Genomic DNA, 19,593 nt, shown 5'->3' on the forward strand with positions numbered 1-19,593 from the left:
GTTTACAACACTGAGTGACAGGATTGAAGAGGGAAGGTTTTTGTATTTTCAGTTTAATTCTAACTTTAAACTGGGCATGAACATTTTTAGTCGTTCATATTCTAACATACAGAGGAAGTCATGACATTCCCTTTTTTTAACCTGTCCTGTTCAGGAAATGGAAATGGAAATTTAGCTGCTATGTTGAATCAGAAGAACCTTTTGAAGTCTACTTTTGCTTCAGTCAGAAAGTGGACTGTTGTTAACTCTCACAATGGTTGGTGATTGTGGAGGAAGACAAAATCCTTATGAACCTCTTTTTAACAGACACACATTTCTAAAGACACTGGTTCATTTTATTTTTCTTCTTTTAGCAGAGGATGGTTTTGATCCATCGACCTCTGGGTTCTGGTCCAGCACGCTTCCGCTGCGCCACTCTGCTCTACCATTGATGGTGCCAGGAGGCCTAAAAACACAAAACACCAATTCAATCCAGGACCTTGGATCCTAAACTGAAACTCCATCACACGGTGGCTCTGCTGGGGCTCCCACAGGTGAGTGAGGCTGAGCTCCAGTCTGCTCTGAGGAGGCAGCAGACATCTGCACCACTCAGAGGTTTGGTTGGTGGCTTTGACAAAATCCCAACAAACTAAAATCCTGTTGAAGCAGGAAGTTCTAGTTGAACTCTCATCCACGTCACATGACCAAGAAAACCTCCTCTTTCATTCAGACCAGAACAGACAAACATAGAAACATTGACACCACAGGTGGGCACCGTCAACTTAAAGCACGTTAAAATGGCAAAATATTAGGCCATGCATGCATTTATTATGCAAAATATTTGATACTTTATTGATAATAAGGATTCCAAGAAACTTTCTGAAACCAGGCCGACCTGTGCCGTGTGCTCGCCTATGGAAACAAACAGACCCAGGATCAGATATAGAGGTTCAGGTTCTGGATGGTTCTGGTTGGTTCCTGCAGTAAAAGGCATGTATATCCAAGTGTGTGTGTGTGTGTGTGTGTCAAAAACTGACCCACTTCTTTTGCCAACATGAGCCCACAGTGGTGGTGTCTCTAAAGAGGTGGAGCTCTGTCCTTCACCTGCTAGGTTCCAGCAGGCAGCTCAGGTCTAGTTTTCTTCACTGAGCCTCCATGATGAGTTTCCTCTGAGAAGTTCTTGTCCAAGGTCCCAGCTGGTAAAACCATTGTCACCAGTGATACTGGGACCCTGCAGTCCAGTGGTCTTATCAGGACCACACTGGACCTGCCGTCTTTGTTTGTTGTGTTGTTGTGCAATGTGAGAGAACGTGACAGACCATTTTATACCAAAGAAAGGCTGTGTGTGTGTGTGTGTGTGTGTGTGTGTGTGTGTGTGTGTAACCATGTTAAACTCTTTTAAATAAATGTTCCAACCTGCTATTATTTGGATGCTGTATGATTCCTGCAACCCCAGACTAACGAAGGTGTATAATGTAATATAATATATATATAATATAATATATGATACTAAGGTATCATCGATGCAGCGACTCTGCTAGGATCAAACTACTCAGGATGAAACAGACCAATGTTGACATCAAGTAGCAACTCAGCAGCTGATCAACAGAGTCCTCAGCACCAGTAGAGCCTGGTCCTGGTCCCTGGGGGGCTCCAACCACCAGCCTCTCTGTTAACAGCCGAGCGCCACAGAGACTCTGAGTCTCCTGCTGTTCATGAAGAGTTTTCAGGCTGAATTCAGTGTGTGAGGTCCACACTGCACATTTGAGGGACCATGAAGGACAGAGGAGAGTCTGACTGTCATGGTGAAAGCCTTCAGCACTAGAACTGAAACAGCCCCACCATCTTAACCCCCCCAGACCAAACATCATCGTCCAGCCTCCAACCAGAGGTCCATCAGTTATCATGGAGCCACAGGTGGAGTCTGGATTCTTTTCTAGAATGAGACGGCAGTGACAGTCCTGCAGAGTGACATCACTGACATGACTGGATGACTTCAGTCACATGACTGGATGACTTCAGTCACGTGACTTCAGTGCCAAACAGTGCACACTGGTGCCTACCAGTCAAAACCACCTCAGACTGTATCATTCTATATGCTTGGCTGTAGTGTGTGTGTGTGTGTGTGTGTGTGTGTTTTTAAAAAGGCAAAAAAGTCTTTTTTTCAGCAACAGAACTTTAATACAAACACAAAATGAAAAGCAGAACAAGCCAGAACCCAAAATATGGATTTACAGAGGAAGCGTGCTGGGCCCAGAACCCAGAGTTGGATGGATCAAAACCATCCTCTGCTAAAAGAAGGGAACAAAATAAACCTGGTTGTTTTGAAATGTGAATCTGTTGAAGAGGGTGGAAATGGTGAGGGAGTCAGTTGTTCCTTTTGTTTTATGACAGAGACCTCATTGTTAACTAAATCATTTTAATTCTTTACTTGAAGATTCACGCTTTTTCGCTCAAAATGTTTGACAACTTCCTCCATGCTGGTGCCCCATCACACACAACAGGTGCACTTGTCCTCTTTTCTCCTCTGACCCTCAAACATTCACAGTCTTCCAGTGAACGTCCAATTGTCCTCTGAAATAAGAGATGAATCTTTCCCTGCTGAGACTCCTGATCTCTGACTGTCACTAGCATGTGCTAGCAGAATACAGCACTCCTTCTTCATGATCTGTCTTTGTCTCTGACCAGCTCTCCTGCTCTCTTTCCTCCTACCAGTCAAAGCAGACATCTTCACCTACTGATCTTGGATCTGCTGCCCGTTCCTGCCTGGTAAAAGAAGGAACCAGCACCTGGTTCTCCAGGCTGAATGAACTCCAGGACGTTGGCCAGCCGTGTCAGTTGAAACCTTATTTGTCCAAATAGAGAAAAAATAAGTCTGATTGTTGATGAAAGATGTCCTCATGGCTTTGAAACTGTGGTTGGGGAGCAGCCAACATGAGCACATTCATGGAAGAATAGCAGTAAAAACAGGAAGTGTCAGTTAGCAAGTACTCACCAGTCTGTCACTATCATACTTGATTCTAGTGGAACAAAATGGCTGCTGCTGACTGTGCTGCCTGGTGGAGGATCACTCTTCACCATCCTCTCAGGCCTTGATGGAACCAAAAAGGCCAGTTCCTGGAGAAGATCTTCTAGGGGTCCAGGTTAAAGCGGTGCCCCAGCTGGCACCAGGCGCTGACCCAGGTCCTGCATGGGAGATACTGTCAGTTCTGTTCTGCACTGCTCACAACCACAGGCTGGTGTTGAGGCCTGCAGCAACCAGGGCCCCAGTCACCAAGAGTATAAAGGCTGGTCATTGTGGCAGTGGGAGGAGTCAAAATGAAGACAGACCAATGTGAGCAGGACGTTCCTGGAGAAGTCAGAAGAACTTGACCATGTTTCCTACAGTACCCAGGAGGCCTGGTAGTTGTTGAAGGAAGCTCCAAAAGCAAAGAGCAGACAGCAGGATATCAAAAGAAAAGATCCAGACACTAAAACTACAAGTAGAAACAAGAAGAAATACTCAAAGCTTTGGAAAGATACTCCAAGGTTGGATATACATTATTATATACACTACTATTCTCATTGACTCCTAAAGAGGGACAGGAAACATTAGAATGTGGATCAGATCAGCTGATTTCAGTGTTGAGTCCATCCCTCCATCCACTTTCTATTCTTGTCCTTTAAGGGTCATGGGGGGGGGGGGGGGGCGATCCCAGGTGACATTGTTCAAGAGGCAGGGTTCACCCTGGACAGGTCACCAGTCCATCAGGAGAAATGAGGTGGTCAGTATCATGCAACCTAAACTAAAACATTCGTCAGATCAAATTCAGATTAAAGCAAGAGGCTCCAGATCAAAGTCAGAATTCCTGATGATGTCATCAGGGCTTTGACAGTAGCTAGAATTCTGTCTTTGATCTCAGGAGGACATGAAAGAAACCCAATTGAGGAAAGTAGAGGAGAACATTCAGCTTCATTAGAAACACTTGAACTGTTGAACAGTAGAATTTGTTAGAAACAGTTTACAACACTGAGGGACAGGATTGAAGAGGGAAGAGTTTTCTGCTTTAAAATTAATTCTAACCTAAAAGTCAAGTCAAGTCAATTTTATTTATATCGAACCAAATCCCAACAGAAGTTATTTCATGACACAGTTTTGTCAGAGTTCAATAAAAGGAAATTAAGGGTCATCCAAGTTTTTTATCTCCTTCAGACAGGCCTCCAGTTTAGTCAGCTGATTTATTTCATGTGGATCATTGATAAGTACAGCTGTGTGTCGTCAGCATAGCAGTGAAAATTAATTGAGTGTTTCCTAATAATGTGACCGAGAGGAAGCAGATAAAGGGTGAAGAGGATTGGTCCAAGCTCAGAGCCTTGAGGAACACCATAAGAGACTGTAGTGGTTTCCGAGGGTTTATCATTAGTGAGTACGAACTGAGATCGACCTAGTAAATAGGACCTGAACCAGTTAAGTGCAGTTCCTTCAATGCCAATGACAGGTTCCAGTCTCCGTAGAAGGATATGGTGATCAATGGTATCAAAAGCTGCACTAAGATCTAATCAGACCAGCACAGAGACCAGTCCCTCATCTGATGCTAGTAGGAGGTCATTGGTAACTCTGACGAGTGCTGTTTCTGTGCTATGATGAATCCTGAACCCTGACTGGAAATCCTCTAATAAGCTGTTGCTATGGAGAAGTCACAGAGCTGTTTAGCAACTGCTTTCTCCAGAATTTTGGTGAGAAAAGGAAGATTTGACATTGGTCTGTATTTGGCCAAAACTTCTGGATCCAGGGTTGCTTTTTTGAGAAGGGGTCTAATTACTGCCACTTTAAAGGACTGTGGGACGTAACCAGATACCAGACACATTGATCATATCTAAGAGGGAGGTGCTAACGAGGGGTAGAGAGTCCTTAAGTAGCTTGGTTGGGATGGGGTCTAGAAGACAGGTGGATGGTTTAGAGGAGGAAATGATTGAACTGAGCTCATCAAGGCTAACGGTACAAAAACTGTCAAGTGTACGTCTGGTCCTCCAGCAGCCTCTAAGGCTTCTGAGGCTATAGGTGCCATGTTGTCAGCTGATGGCAGGAGGAGGTGAATTTTCTCTCTAAGAAGGACAATTTTGTCATTAAAGAAGTCCATGAAAGAAGAGGAACCTGGGTTGTTCTTGTGTTCCTCTATTAGTGCTGAGTAGTAGGCTGCTCTCGCTATACGAAGGGCTTTCTTATAGCTTTTAAGGCTGTCTTGCCAGACTAAATGAGACTCCTCCAGTTGGGGCAGCGCCATATTCTCTTGAACTTCTGGGTTTTTTGTTTAAGCTGTCTGGTTTCTGAATTGTACCAAGGTGCTTGTTTCCTTGGATTTATAGATTTAGTTTTTAGTGGGGCAAATGAGTCCAGAGTTGATCCTAAGGTGCCTGTTGCTCTATTGATAAAATTATCAATTTGGGAGGGACTAAGGTTGACAACAGTGTCCTCTGTAACAATGGGACACGACACTGATTAAGCACGACTGGAATCGCTTCCTTAAATCCAGGTGTGGCCTGATCAGACAAACATCTGGAAACCACAGTTTTCCTGAGTGGAGTGTAGTTGATTAGTTCAAAGTCCAAAGTGATTGATTGATGGTCTGATAAAAGCGTTCTGTGAAAACACAACGAGATGTTCAGCTTCAGTTCCACATGTTAGGAGGAGGTGGAGGTGTGGTTGTGACAGTGAGGGCGTTCATGGACAGACTGATGGACACCAGTTGAGTCTAGAAGAGAGAGAAATGCAGCACCAGACTGTTGACACTCTTCTGAGACCTGCTTCCTGTCTTCAAGAGTCATCAAGACGTCCCAGCCTCAGATTTTCTTATTGGAGACAATGATGACCACAAGTACAAGGAAAAAAAGAGAAGACAAAACAAACGCAAAATCCATCCTGCTGGTGAGGTGAAATCCAAGAGTCCCTGAGCCAGGACATTCCAACTGTAACACATAAGAGGCCCCTGACACCATGTTTCTGTTGGGCTGGTTCCCCAAACCTGATTGATTGATTGATTGCTGCAGTTCTAATGTGGAGTTTCAAACTTAGAGAACAGCTGCTGTTAAACAGAAGAGGAAGAAGAATGTTTTTTATCCAGAACTGAGATAAAAATTGAAAAGTTCAAAATAACATGAAAAATGGCAAATAATGTGTTGTTGTTTGTTGCCTTCAATCATTGCAGGAACAACATGAGATGGAAAAACAAGTCTTTAATCTATTTAAAGTAGAAAGATGTCTGTAGATAACATCCACTCCAAACAGTCAAACACAAGGGTGGTGATCAAGTAGAGCCTCTACATGGAAACAAAAGCACTGACGACTTGAAGAACAGAAAGTTTATTAAAAGACAAGTTTATAAGGACAGTTAAAAGGTGTCTAGACGGCTGTTTACACTTTAATTAAGCTGTAGAAGAAGAAGACCTTCACTGTGAAAACTCATCCTGTGTTACAGCCGCCCCTCCAGGACGGTCAGGGACCAACTTCAGTCCTGGTCCTGATACACCGGAAATCCAACCAATCCCTCACATAGGAACCATGTATTTGTTTGAGTGGTGCCCAGCAGCACAGCACCCTGCCTGAGCGTAGTAGGAAGTGTAGGAGCCGGTCCTGAGCGTGTACTGCATGTGTACTACTACTAAAGGTACTTCACCGGAAGCTCCAGCTGATGTCCCATATGTCTCCATCAGCTGGATGACATCACTGATATCAGAGACTCCACCCACTCATTTATTTTCACACATCTCAAAGACAATTCAGTGTTTGATCAGGATCAATACATCAATATAAAGATCAGTACTTGGTGCCAAGTGGATCTTTGATGGTGACCTCAGAGAAATCAGATCAGCCCTCACACCCTCCTGTCCAATGGTGGCTCCATGATTTCAGCTTCATCCTGTCTCTTTCCTGCTGTGTTTTCTCCTCTCTTTGTCTCTGTTCCTGCAGTCACACTGGATAGTTCCTGTGTGAAGGGGACCAACAAAGTGGTGGTGGACGCGTTGTCTAGAGTTCCTTCAGTGTGGAAATTGATAGTGAACTGTTTTCCTGTCTCTGGTTCTCCTCTTGTCTTTTCCTAGCCTCCTACATCATTGCTTTCTGGGTGCACCGGTCAATGCGGTACCTTGGGACAAGAGATGCTGGACCACCGGAGCAGCCACTGATTCACCTCCTGATAGGTTTACCTCATCTGTACAGAACAATGGGTGATGTACATGGTTTGAGGGGGTTTGGTTAATCATCATTTTGGCTTTTTTTTTAAACAAATACATTTAAGGTACTTTGGTGACCCCTTTCTTGTGTGTGTGTGTGTGTGTGTGGGGGGGGGGGATAAAGGTCCCGTGGCTGGTGCCTTTCATGCTGTTTCTGGTGTTGCAGCAGGTATCTGGAGGGTGGGGGGCTGTTCGTTCCTCCTAGTTGAAGCTCCTGGGCCCGGTGCTCTCTACATACAGAACCCGCCTTGCTGGCCGGGAGCCTCTCTTCCTCCTCATCCATTGTCACTTTGATTTTCAGCAGACAACATCTCTTCCTTCCACCTCCCTTACACACATGCACACATGAACCCACACCACTGACTCTACTGACAATCACATCACATTGTTGTCTGAGTTCAATTTTGGTTTATCGTTGTTCTTTTCACCAAATAAATTCATTATTTGGCCTTCAACCTGCGTCTCCCACTCTTGTCATGCTTCAAAGCCACTTCTTGCAAAGGTGGTTTCTTCCCAGTGTGTGTTCTCATGTGTCTTTTCAGATCTCCCTTAACTGAGAATCTTTTACCACAAACTGAGCAGGGATATGGTTTCTCCCCAGTGTGCGTTCTCATGTGTCTTTTCAGATTCCCCTTTTCTGAAAATCTTGTGCTACAAACTGAGCACGGGAATGGTTTCTCCCCAGTGTGTGTTCTCATGTGTCTATTCAGATATCCCTTTTCTGAAAACCTTCCGCCACAAACTGAGCAGGGAAACGGTTTCTCCCCAGTGTGCGTTCTCATGTGTGTTTTCAGATCTCCCTTAACTGAGAATCTTTTGCCACAAACTGAGCAGGGATGTGGTTTCTCCCCAGTGTGCATTCTCATGTGTGATTCTAAATGTGCCTTAATTGAGAATCTTGTGCCGCAAACTGAGCATGGGAATGGTTTCTCCCCAGTATGCGTTCTCATGTGTCTTTTCAGATGCCCCTTTTCTGAAAATCTTGTGCCACAAACTGAGCACGGGAATGGTTTCTCCCCAGTGTGTGTTCTCATGTGTCTATGCAGATATCCCTTTTCTGAAAACCTTCCACCACAAACTGAGCAGGGGAACGGTTTCTCCCCAGTGTGTGTTCTCATGTGTGTTTTCAAATGTTCCCTGACAGAGAATCTTTTTCCACAAACTGAGCATGTGAATGGTTTCTCCCCAGTGTGTGTTCTCATGTGTATATCCAAACCACCTCTGTAATTAAAACCTTTACTGCATGTTGAGCACCTAAAGGGACGCTCATCCTCACTGACTTCTGTCTCAGATTCAGAAGGACCAAAGTTCATGTTCCTGATGATCTCTGATCCTCTTTCAGTCTTTACTTTTTGCTCTTTTGAGCTGCAATGACTCACTTCCTGTCCTGGGCTCAGTTTCTGAAGCAAATTCCTCCTTGAGCCAAAGGGTTCCTTGTGCTCAGAGGTAGTCGTGTTATCAGGTCTGACCCAATCATCCTCACTGACTTCAGTCTCAGCTTCAGAAGAGTCTGACATCTGGTCTTCAGTCTGGGGTTGTACAAGTGGATCTGGATCTACCTTGCTGGCTGGTTCTGGTTCTGGTCCTCCACACTCTTCTCCAACAGCTTCTGTTTTCAGATGATGAATTGGGCTGCTGCTCAGAGACTCTTCTTTCAAGTTCTCCTCAGTTAGTCTCTGGTGAAGCTGTGGGAACTGAGGTTTCTCTTCGTTCTCTTCACTCTTCACAGGGACCAGAGTGAAGGGGAACGTGGTGATATCAGCCTCCTCCTGCCCTTGAAGCTGCCCTCCCTCCTCACTGGTCCAGAGCTCCTCCCACTCCTCTTTAATGTGGGGGGGCTCTGGGTCCTGCAGCTCAGGGGGAACCTCTTCTTTAATCACCAGCAGCTGCTCCACATCTGCAGGACACAAACAGCAACATCAGAAATCTCTTCATTTGACTCTGAAACAGCGGAGCAACAGACAGAAACAGAAATCAACTCAATGAAAAGAGACGTCCTGCTACTGACGACCAGTCAGCAAACTGGGAACAGAAACGCTGGCTTCAGATGCTTGGATCAACGTTGGGTCACCCAGGTCAAAGGTCATAGGTCCCCTCTGCTGAATGGTTTTGTCCATTCATGATCACATCTGCTGGTCAGAATGTTCATTTCTAGAATGAGACCCTGTAGGAGAATGAGAGTTCAGTCCCTAGAACCAGAGGGAACCTGTACCGATGCTAAACATGTCAGCCCACCTGCACTCACAGCCAGGGAGGTGCTGGCCACTGGGAGAAGTGGAATGATTCCCTAATGGCCGGTCCAGCCCAGGCCAACCGGGCAGTGGAGAAAAAAAGGTTGTTTTTAATGGGCTGATATAATTTCCAGTGTACAGGATCATCTTTTAACAAGGTAGCACCGTAGCAGCCTACAGAAGAACGACACAAGGACACCAACATGCACAGCATGCTGGGCCAGCCTGTCACACACGCCTCAGTTAGCAGGAGTTAGCAACACAGTGTGAATGTCCCCTCAGCTTGGTCTTGTCTTGGTTCAGTCCAATGGTAACATGCTTCTGATGCCTGTCAATGGGAGTGTTCTTCACATTGACCACTGACAGTGATTCACACCTCAGGTTCCAGCCCTGGAATGACGATTCCTGAGATCCACTGATGCGTCAGGTCTTTGTTTCTTTCACTTCATGATCCTCATGGCGCCATCAAAAAATAACACAACACAAAAAACACCTACACAGGAAATACTTAGCTCTCTGGCACACATAACGTCTGGGCCAATATTAATATTAATATTTATATATAAAAAAGAATAAATGGCACACAAACAAGCAACCGGCGGCACTCCCACGCCCCGGGTGCCTCCCTGAATTTTAACTACATTCTAGTCATCCATCACCATCACATCTACACTCCCACGCACAACACACACCCTGCACCCATGTTGGGATGGGGGGGCAGCTGGGGCGGGGAGTGGGTCCATTGCTGCCCCTTTTGCTAACTGCACCAGCACGGGCCTGGGTTGGGCCTGTGGCCTGGGGGGGGGGGGGTTCCTGTGGTTCCCTGTGTTCAGGGGGTTTCTGGGTGCCCTGGTGGTTTGGTCCTGACCTGCCTGCTATCCTGGACTGGGGGTGTGATGTTCTGGTCCCCCACATCAGCTACAGTCAGCTACCCACTGCATTCAAGACAAACCGTAGCGCACACACACACACACACACACACCTGGTCTCAAAATACACGCCTCTCTGGCTACAAAGACAGGTCAGTGAGAGTTTTTCTCGACTGATAACTTCTGTTGTTCTGTGTTGTAGAACTGTAATACTCTGAGAAGAAATACCTGCTGGCTCTACTCTCTCTCTCTCTCTCTGGTCTATTTTTATAGTTCGTCTCTTGGTGACCAGTAGAATTTCCGATCGAACTCTCGATAAATCTCTGTTGTTATTGTTGTTACTGTTTTTGTTTGTTTGTTTTTCTCCTATTGTTGTCCCCCCCCCCCTGTCCTCCCTGTCCTGTCCCTGCTCTCTCTTCCTGTCCTCTCCTGAGCCTCAGTCCGGTAGCTTCATCAATGAACCAACACCATTCCTAATAAAGTTCAACACAGAAGGTGATAGGAGGAGTTTATCAGGTTCCTCCTTAGCAGAGTAGAACTGCTTCAGTCCAACATGGCACCAGGAACATGGATGCTGCTGCTGAACAGGACAGGGTAAAAACTACAAAAGAAGGCTGGACAACAATCCACAGAAAAACTAGTTTACCCTTTGATTTTGACCTTTGAATTTTTACATTTTACCTTTCAGACGTTCACACACAACCCGGAAATGGCTTTTTACACCTAAAATCCCCTAAAATGCTCTCTGAGGGCCTCTGCAGCTCCACTTCCTGGACTGAATTCGGGGCCCAGCAGGTCCCTGCGGGGACTCACCTGCTCTGTCCAGCCTGACTCGGGGCTTCAGCATGGCATCGAGCAGCAACCTCTGCCGGCGGTTCTCCCGCTCGTACTCCGCCACGGTTTCCTCCAGCAGAGCCACGATCTGCTCCGTGGCCGCCGCCAGCCGCTCGGTGAGCAGCGCTCTCAGCACCGGGACTCCAGCCGCTGAGTCTCCTTCTCCCAGCTGCAGCAGGAAGTCTTCAGCGGCGGCGAGGATCCGCTCCTGGACCGACACCCGCAGCAGCTGCGCGGCGCACATGTTGAGGTTCTACCGGCGCCACTCAGCCTTCAGGAGACAAAGACCGAGGCCGGGGCTTCACGGACTTCTCCTTCTTTCCTTGTTGTGTTCAAAGCTTCCCGCGTCTTCTTCTCGTTTTGTGAAGCGCGTATTGATGACGTATGTGGTGACGTCCAAAGCCTCTTCAGCCGGCAGTGACCACGTGACTGATTCAGGACCTGCTTCTCCGGCTTGGCGTGAGATTCTAAATGTAAAGCAGTGAAACGCCGTGGTTTCCTCCCTCCTCGTCCAAAAGCGTTCGCTATTTGATCAAAGGAAGGAGAAACAAGTGACTCGATGTTGTGGAGGCTGAACTCAGAGTTGAGAGAACTTTCATTCTGATCTGAGAGCAGCAACAAAGCCACTGAGAAAAACTGAACCACTGTCAGAGTCGGCACAGCATCAGCAGTCAGGCTGTGTTCACACTGGGAGAAACCATCGGACAGAAACCTCCCTCAGTCACACTGAAGGAACCTGAACTGACTGCTGCAGCTGGGACACACACACACACACACACACACACACAGCAGGAAACATGAACAGAGACATAAAAGCACAGGATGCCTCCTCCTCCTCCTTCCAGAGATCAACTGATCTCCAGATTGACTTCAGTTCTTTGATCAGAATTCTTCTTCCTCCTTGATAGATTTATTGATACTTTGTCATAGACGGTCCATTCCTATTGGAGGATGTTAAAGAGCAGAAGAACCAGGTTCCCATGTATGGAACTAGAATATTTATATACTGTATTGCAGTCGTTTCCAATATCCATCCATCCATTGTCTTCCTCTTATTCCTGATAAGGGTCATGGGGGGTGGAGCCTATTGCAGAGTCTACAGGTGAGAGGCGGGGTTCACCCTGGACAGGTCACCAGTCCATCACAGGACCAACACATAGAGACAGACAACCATTCACTCTCACAGTCACACCTACAGTCAGTTTAGAGTATCAATCAGCCTCGTCCTCTCTTGATGTCTTTGGACTGTGGGAGGAAGCTGGAGTACCAGAGAGAACCCACACAGGAACAGGGAGAACATGGAGACTCACACAGAAAGATCCTGTGCTGGAGCTGGGACTGGAACCCTGAACCTTCTTGCTGTGAGGTATTTTTATCTCACAAGTGGAAAAATGTAGAATCTTCATGTCATTACATGTCGTTCTCCATTGGGTCACTAGGGGGCAGCACCTACCTGCATCACCAATATGAGCCTTCAGTCTGTCAGGGGGTAGAATTCAGTCACCACCAAGGACATCAGAGTCAGAGTTCAGACATCAAAGACAGACATTAAAGCCTCTCTGATAAAACAAAAATATCCTGCAATATTTTTTCCAAAGTGAGACCCTCTTTATTCTCTAGTTTAATCTGCTGCAATAATAATGAGCATCTTTGTCAGTCTACTGATGAATGTCAGATATCTTTGATGACCAAACCTGGACGTTTGTCTCAGTTTGACTGGAAGTCTCATTCATTCATTTCTCCTCCATGATTTCCTGCAATGATTTCCTGGTTCTGCTCCATTCAGGTTCAGAGAGCTGAGATTAAAATCACTCAGGAATAAAAGAGGAGACACCAACAAGTCAGCATGGAAGAGGAGCAGCTTTTCAAACTGGTCACCCTGGCTGCTGGTCTGGGCCTCCCTTTGCCTCGGTGCTCCTTGAACCAGTGAAGGTCCTGGTCCAGTCTTCTCCACTGAGTCCTTGTCAACAGGGAGCACCTCCCCACCAGAGAGGTGCAGGGCAAAGGAAAGGAAAACTCCAACCAGAATGAACGCTGCACTAAAAACTGCCCTCCATTTCTTGAGGGGAACGTTGGGTCTTCCTCAGGCAAACGGCAGTCAGCAGTGGCTCAACATCTGAACTGAGCCCAGACCTGGTCAGCTGATCATTCACCAGCTCAGCCCCTCCCACTCATGACGAAGACCTTGAAAACCCCAACATCACCTCCTCCACCTCAGTCTGGCGTGTGTGGATGGAGGGCTGTGATGTCAGCAGCGATGACATCACTGACACAAACACTGATCTCTGACTGGTTTGGTCTGAGTGGGATTCAGTGACATCACACGACCTGCACCAGATGAAGGGGCGGGGCATCCAGGAGCTGTGACATCACTGGTGACTCTTGTTGGGCCGCCTTCTTGGCCAAAGTGGAGGAGAACAGGACCCAAATACAGGCGGGGGAGAAAAGACAAAGTAGCAAACAAAAGCCAAACTTCCACTGGAAACTTGGAGGAGCTGGAACAGGAGGGAGAGAACATGAGGCTGAGAACCCTGGAGAATGAGAGGTGGACAAATCCACCAGCGCAGCATCAGGAGAGCAAAGAAACCAGAAGGAGCTTTGAGGAGCTGCTGACATGCAGCCAGGGAGCGTCTGCCTGAGATGGGAGGAGCTGCTCATCCACCCAGATGGAGAAGCAGCCATCTTGCTCTTCTGACGCCGACTCAGAAGGAACAGAGGAGGTGAGGGGCCTCACGTTGTCATGGCAACATGGAAACATTCCACTCTATCAGTGGTGCCTCCATCAGACGCACTTTGTCTTTATGAAGATCAAAGTGAAAGGAAATAATAAAATAAAACAATGAAGGCTGCATGAACTGAGTGACACACTTGAGGATGACATCAGCGAAATGTGTGATGTCACACTGCTGAGTCGTGAGGTCACCACCAGAGAACAAATGAGTGATGAGATGCTGATTATTGACTCTCTACTTTAAATGATCTCACTCTCTTCCAGCTTGAAGAAGTTGGAGGGTGAATGAAGTCAAGAACTGGAAAAATGGAGAACGTTCATGTCATTACATGTTGTTCTCCATTGGGTCACTAGGGGGCAGCACCTACCTGCAACTCCTGTGAGCCCTCAGTCTCACCTCATTTTCAGGCTCCAACTAAAATGAAGCTTCAACTCTTCTGAATCCTCTCCACCTGTCAGATCTGTTTGAAACTTCCAGGTTTGATCAACATCCCAGTCTGAACACATCTACAGGTCAGTAGTGACCACAGCGCCACCTACTGGCATCTGGAGAAATCAACTCCAGATGTTCCCAGACGGGGAAAACCTGCTCTTCCTGGATGGTTCACCTCTGGAAACGAAGCTCCAACTGATGCGTGAACCAGAGGGAGGAAACCACGGCATTTCACGGGTTTAGATTTAGACCCTCAGGCCAAGCCGGAGAAGCAGGTCCTGAATCAGTCACGAGGTCACTGCCGGCTGGTGAGGCTTCGGACGTCACCACATACGTCATCAATACGCGCTTCTGAAAAAGAAATCCTTGATTCCTCGACTCATCACTACTGCTGCTACCAGGTTTGTGAGTTCAGCAAAACTTAGCGGGTCTGGAGTGGCACAGAGGACAGAGCTTGGACTCTGTGTTTCTAAACAGTTGCTCTCTTCTACACAAAGACATTAAAACAAGAGTTAAAAATAACTTTAAAAAGTGGATCTCTTGGCATCAAGTCTTCTCTTTTATTCAGTATCTGGGTTGTTGAGCCTCTTCCTTGAAGTAACTCACACTTGGACACCTGAAGACGTTTCTTATAGCCAGTTTTCTATTCTTTGACATCCTTCACCTGCTATCATGAGCACGGCTCTAGATAAACCTGCTATCATGAGCACGGCTCTAGATAAACCTGCTATAGCGAGCACGGCTCTAGATTAACCTGCTATCATGAGCATGGCTCTAGATTAACCTGCTATCATGAGCACGGCTCTAGATTAACCTGCTATCATGAGCACGGCTCTAGATTAACCTGCTATCATTAGCACGGCTCTAGATTAACCTGCTATCACGAGCACGGCTCTAGTTTAACCTGCTAACAGTCAGCTGTTGTACTCAGACAGGCAGAACTCATCAAAAGAAACAGGAGGGAGCACAGAGTCACAAGGGAAGTTTCACTGGGCTGAGAAATGAAGTCCAAGGAGGTTCATTCTCTGATGACATCAGCCTGATTTGGAACCAGTGGAGTTGCCCCCTGCTGGCCATTACAGAAAATGCAGCTTTAAGTCCTCTGATAGTTTAAGCTTGTCAGACCTGGAGTCTGCATATAACCACATAACAAATTGTCTTAATGCAAGTGTCAGGTTGAGATTTGCTCCTGAAAATCCTGGTCTCATTGAAGACCGAGTCAATGAGGCTGCTGCAGGTTCCTCCTGACAGTGGGAGGCCCTGTGAGCAAATGTGGGAGGCTCAGTTTAGACACTTAGAGACACAGAAGGAGGAGAGGCTTTCCTTCATTAAACCAGAAAAACAAAACAAATTGTTTAGAGTGGAATTTGTGGCTGTGAGGATGATTTAGTCTCAAGTTTTTAAGAGGAATCTCAGTCCCCAACCCACTCTCGCTGTGACCTCATCTGTTGCAGCCTCTCAATCTTTGAATTCTTAGATCTGGGAAATCTGGATTTTAGTTGAAGACTTCTTGACAGGGATAGAAACTTCCAGGTGTGATCTAAAAACTCTGTCATTGATCTCAAACTTCTGGCAAGTGGAACTCCTGAAAACGTAGATATGAGGGCGGAGCCAGCAGCTGATCATTCCAGGATCCTCAGTGTGTTCACCTCACTTCAAAAACCCTCAAGCTTTTCCACAATGAACAACCTCTGGGCAGCTCTGGGCCGGCCTGTCAGAGCAGCACACGCAGCTCTTCGTTTCTTACTGACTGTTGTCTTTGGCCAGTCGGCCGACCCCCCAGTCTACCCTCCCATTACTTACAACCGTTTGAAGTTGGAGCCTCAGCCAGCAGAGCACGTGTCCCTGTATGTGGTCGCCGGCTGATAAAACTCAAAGTAATTCAACATGTAATCCCAGTCAGCCTGTATTCAGTCGCATCTTAGTTTTTAAATGTTCTACGTCTCGTGTCTGAACCAGGAGGATCTTAGTGTTCTGCTCATGTCAGTGTTTCTGTGTGGACACTCCTGCCTCCCAGCTTCACCCTGCTGTAATTTGGGCTCCCCTCATTGTCTTCTGTATGTCCATGGAACTGAAACTGAGGACCAGGGGACATCAGGAGACCTCCTAACTCGTTCATGGTCTTCGCCATGGAGCAGAGGCCAGCATTAACGGCATCATTAAAGAACAAGAACAGTGCCAAAGCCAACGTCAGACTTGGGAGGACGGTAAGTGTGTGTGTGTGTGTGTGTGTGTGTGTGTCAAAAACTGACCCACTTCTTTTGCCAACATGAGCCCACAGTGGTGGTGTCTCTAAAGAGGTGGAGCTCTGTCCTTCACCTGCTAGGTTCCAGCAGGCAGCTCAGGTCTAGTTTTCTTCACTGAGCCTCCATGATGAGTTTCCTCTGAGAAGTTCTTGTCCAAGGTCCCAGCTGGTAAAACCATTGTCACCAGTGATACTGGGACCCTGCAGTCCAGTGGTCTTATCAGGACCACACTGGACCTGCCGTCTTTGTTTGTTGTGTTGTTGTGCAATGTGAGAGAACGTGACAGACCATTTTATACCAAAGAAAGGCTGTGTGTGTGTGTGTGTGTGTGTGTGTGTGTGTGTGTAACCATGTAAAACTCTTTTAAATAAATGTTTCAACCTGCTATTATTTGGATGCTGTATGATTCCTGCAACCCCAGACTAACTCAGGTGTTCGTACTGCAACCTAAAGTATGGTGATGAGGAGAATGATGAACAATCCACAAGGTGATCAGAAAATAAGAAATGGATTCAGGAACAACAAACCCATCTCTGAACATGTGACTGAAACATGTGAGTGGGACTGGCAGAACCTGGCTTTACCTCAAAGTGTCTCATCCAGAGATCTGTGACAGGCGTCTGCTGTGGAGGGTCAATCTGTCCGTCCACATTCAGATCATCGATGCAGCGACTCTGCTAGGATCAAACTACTCAGGATGAAACAGACCAATGTTGACATCAAGTAGCAACTCAGCAGCTGATCAACAGAGTCCTCAGCACCAGTAGAGCCTGGTCCTGGTCCCTGGGGGGCTCCAACCACCAGCCTCTCTGTTAACAGCCGAGCGCCACAGAGACTCTGAGTCTCCTGCTGTTCATGAAGAGTTTTCAGGCTAAATTCAGTGTGTGAGGTCCACACTGCACATTTGAGGGACCATGAAGGACAGAGGAGAGTCTGACTGTCATGGTGAAAGCCTTCAGCACTAGAGCTGAAACAGCCCCCACCATCTTAACCCCCCCAGACCAAACATCATCGTCCAGCCTCCAACCAGAGGTCCATCAGTTATCATGGAGCCACAGGTGGAGTCTGGATTCTTTTCTAGAATGAGACGGCAATGACAGTCCTGCAGAGTGACATCACTGACATGAATGGATGACTTCAGTCACGTGACTGGATGACTTCAGTCACGTGACTGGATGACTTCAGTCACGTGACTGGATGACTTCAGTCATGACTGGATGACTTCAGTCACGTGACTGGATGACTTCAGTCATGACTGAATGACCTCAGTCACATGACTTCAGTGCCAAACAGTGCACACTGGTGCCTACCAGTCAAAACCACCTCAGACTGTATCATTCTATATGCTTGGCTGTAGTGTGTGTGTGTGTGTGTGTGTGTGTGTTTTTAAAAAGGCAAAAAAGTCTTTTTTTCAGCAACAGAACTTTAATACAAACACAAAATGAAAAGCAGAACAAGCCAGAACCCAAAATATGGATTTACAGAGGAAGCGTGCTGGGCCCAGAACCCAGAGGTGGATGGATCAAAACCATCCTCTGCTAAAAGAAGGGAACAAAATAAACCTGGTTGTTTTGAAATGTGAATCTGTTGAAGAGGGTGGAAATGGTGAGGGAGTCAGTTGTTCCTTTTGTTTTATGACAGAGACCTCATTGTGAACTAAATCATTTTAATTCTTTACTTGAAGATTCACGCTTTTTCACTCAAAATGTTTGACAACTTCCTCCATGCTGGTGCCCCATCACACACAACAGGTGCACTTGTCCTCTTTTCTCCTCTGACCCTCAAACATTCACAGTCTTCCAGTGAACGTCCAATTGTCCTCTGAAATAAGACATGAATCTTTCCCTGCTGAGACTCCTGATCTCTGACTGTCACTAGCATGTGCTAGCAGAATACAGCACTCCTTCTTCATGATCTGTCTTTGTCTCTGACCAGCTCTCCTGCTCTCTTTCCTCCTACCAGTCAAAGCAGACATCTGCACCTACTGATCTTGGATCTGCTGCCCGTTCCTGCCTGGTAAAAGAAGGAACCAGCACCTGGTTCTCCAGGCTGAATGAACTCCAGGACGTTGGCCAGCCGTGTCAGTTGGAACCTTATTTGTCCAAATAGAGAAAAAATAAGTCTGATTGTTGATGAAAGATGTCATCATGGCTTTGAAACTGTGGTTGGGGACCAGCCAACATGAGCACATTCATGGAAGAATAGCAGTAAAAACAGGAAGTGTCAGTTAGCAAGTACTCACCAGTCTGTCACTATCATACTTGATTCTAGTGGAACAAAATGGCTGCTGTTGACTGTGCTGCCTGGTGGAGGATCACTCTTCACCATCCTCTCAGGCCTTGATGGAACCAAAAAGGCCAGTTCCTGGAGAAGATCTTCTAGGGGTCCAGGTTAAAGCGGTGCCCCAGCTGGCACCAGGCACTGACCCAGGTCCTGCATGGGAGATACTGTCAGTTCTGTTCTGCCCTGCTCTCAACCACAGGCTGGTGTTGAGGCCTGCAGCAACCAGGGCCCCAGTCACCAAGAGTATAAAGGCTGGTCATTGTGGCAGTGGGAGGAGTCAAAATGAAGACAGACCAATGTGAGCAGGACGTTCCTGGAGAAGTCAGAAGAACTTGACCATGTTTCCTACAGTACCCAGGAGGCCTGGTAGTTGTTGAAGGAAGCTCCAAAAGCAAAGAGCAGACAGCAGGATATCAAAAGAAAAGATCCAGACACTAAAACTACAAGTAGAAACAAGAAGAAATACTAAAAGCTTTGGAAAGATACTACAAGGTTGGATATACATTATTATATACACTACTATTCTCACTGACTCCTAAAGAGGGACAGGAAACATTAGAATGTGGATCAGATCAGCTGATTTCAGTGTTGAGTCCATCCCTCCATCCACTTTCTGTTCTATCCTTTAAGGGTCACGGGGGGGGGGGGTGCGATCCCAGGTGACGTTGTTCAAGAGGCAGGGTTCACCCTGGACAGGTCACCAGTCCATCAGGAGAAATGAGGTGGTCGGTGTCATGCAACCTAAACTTAAACATTAGTCAGATCAAATTCAGATTAA

Source organism: Aulostomus chinensis, chromosome 1 (genome assembly GCF_037954235.1).
Source record: "Aulostomus chinensis isolate RoL2024-O1b breed Wild chromosome 1, RoL_Achi_v1.0, whole genome shotgun sequence".
Taxonomy (NCBI): Eukaryota; Metazoa; Chordata; class Actinopteri; order Syngnathiformes; family Aulostomidae; genus Aulostomus; species Aulostomus chinensis.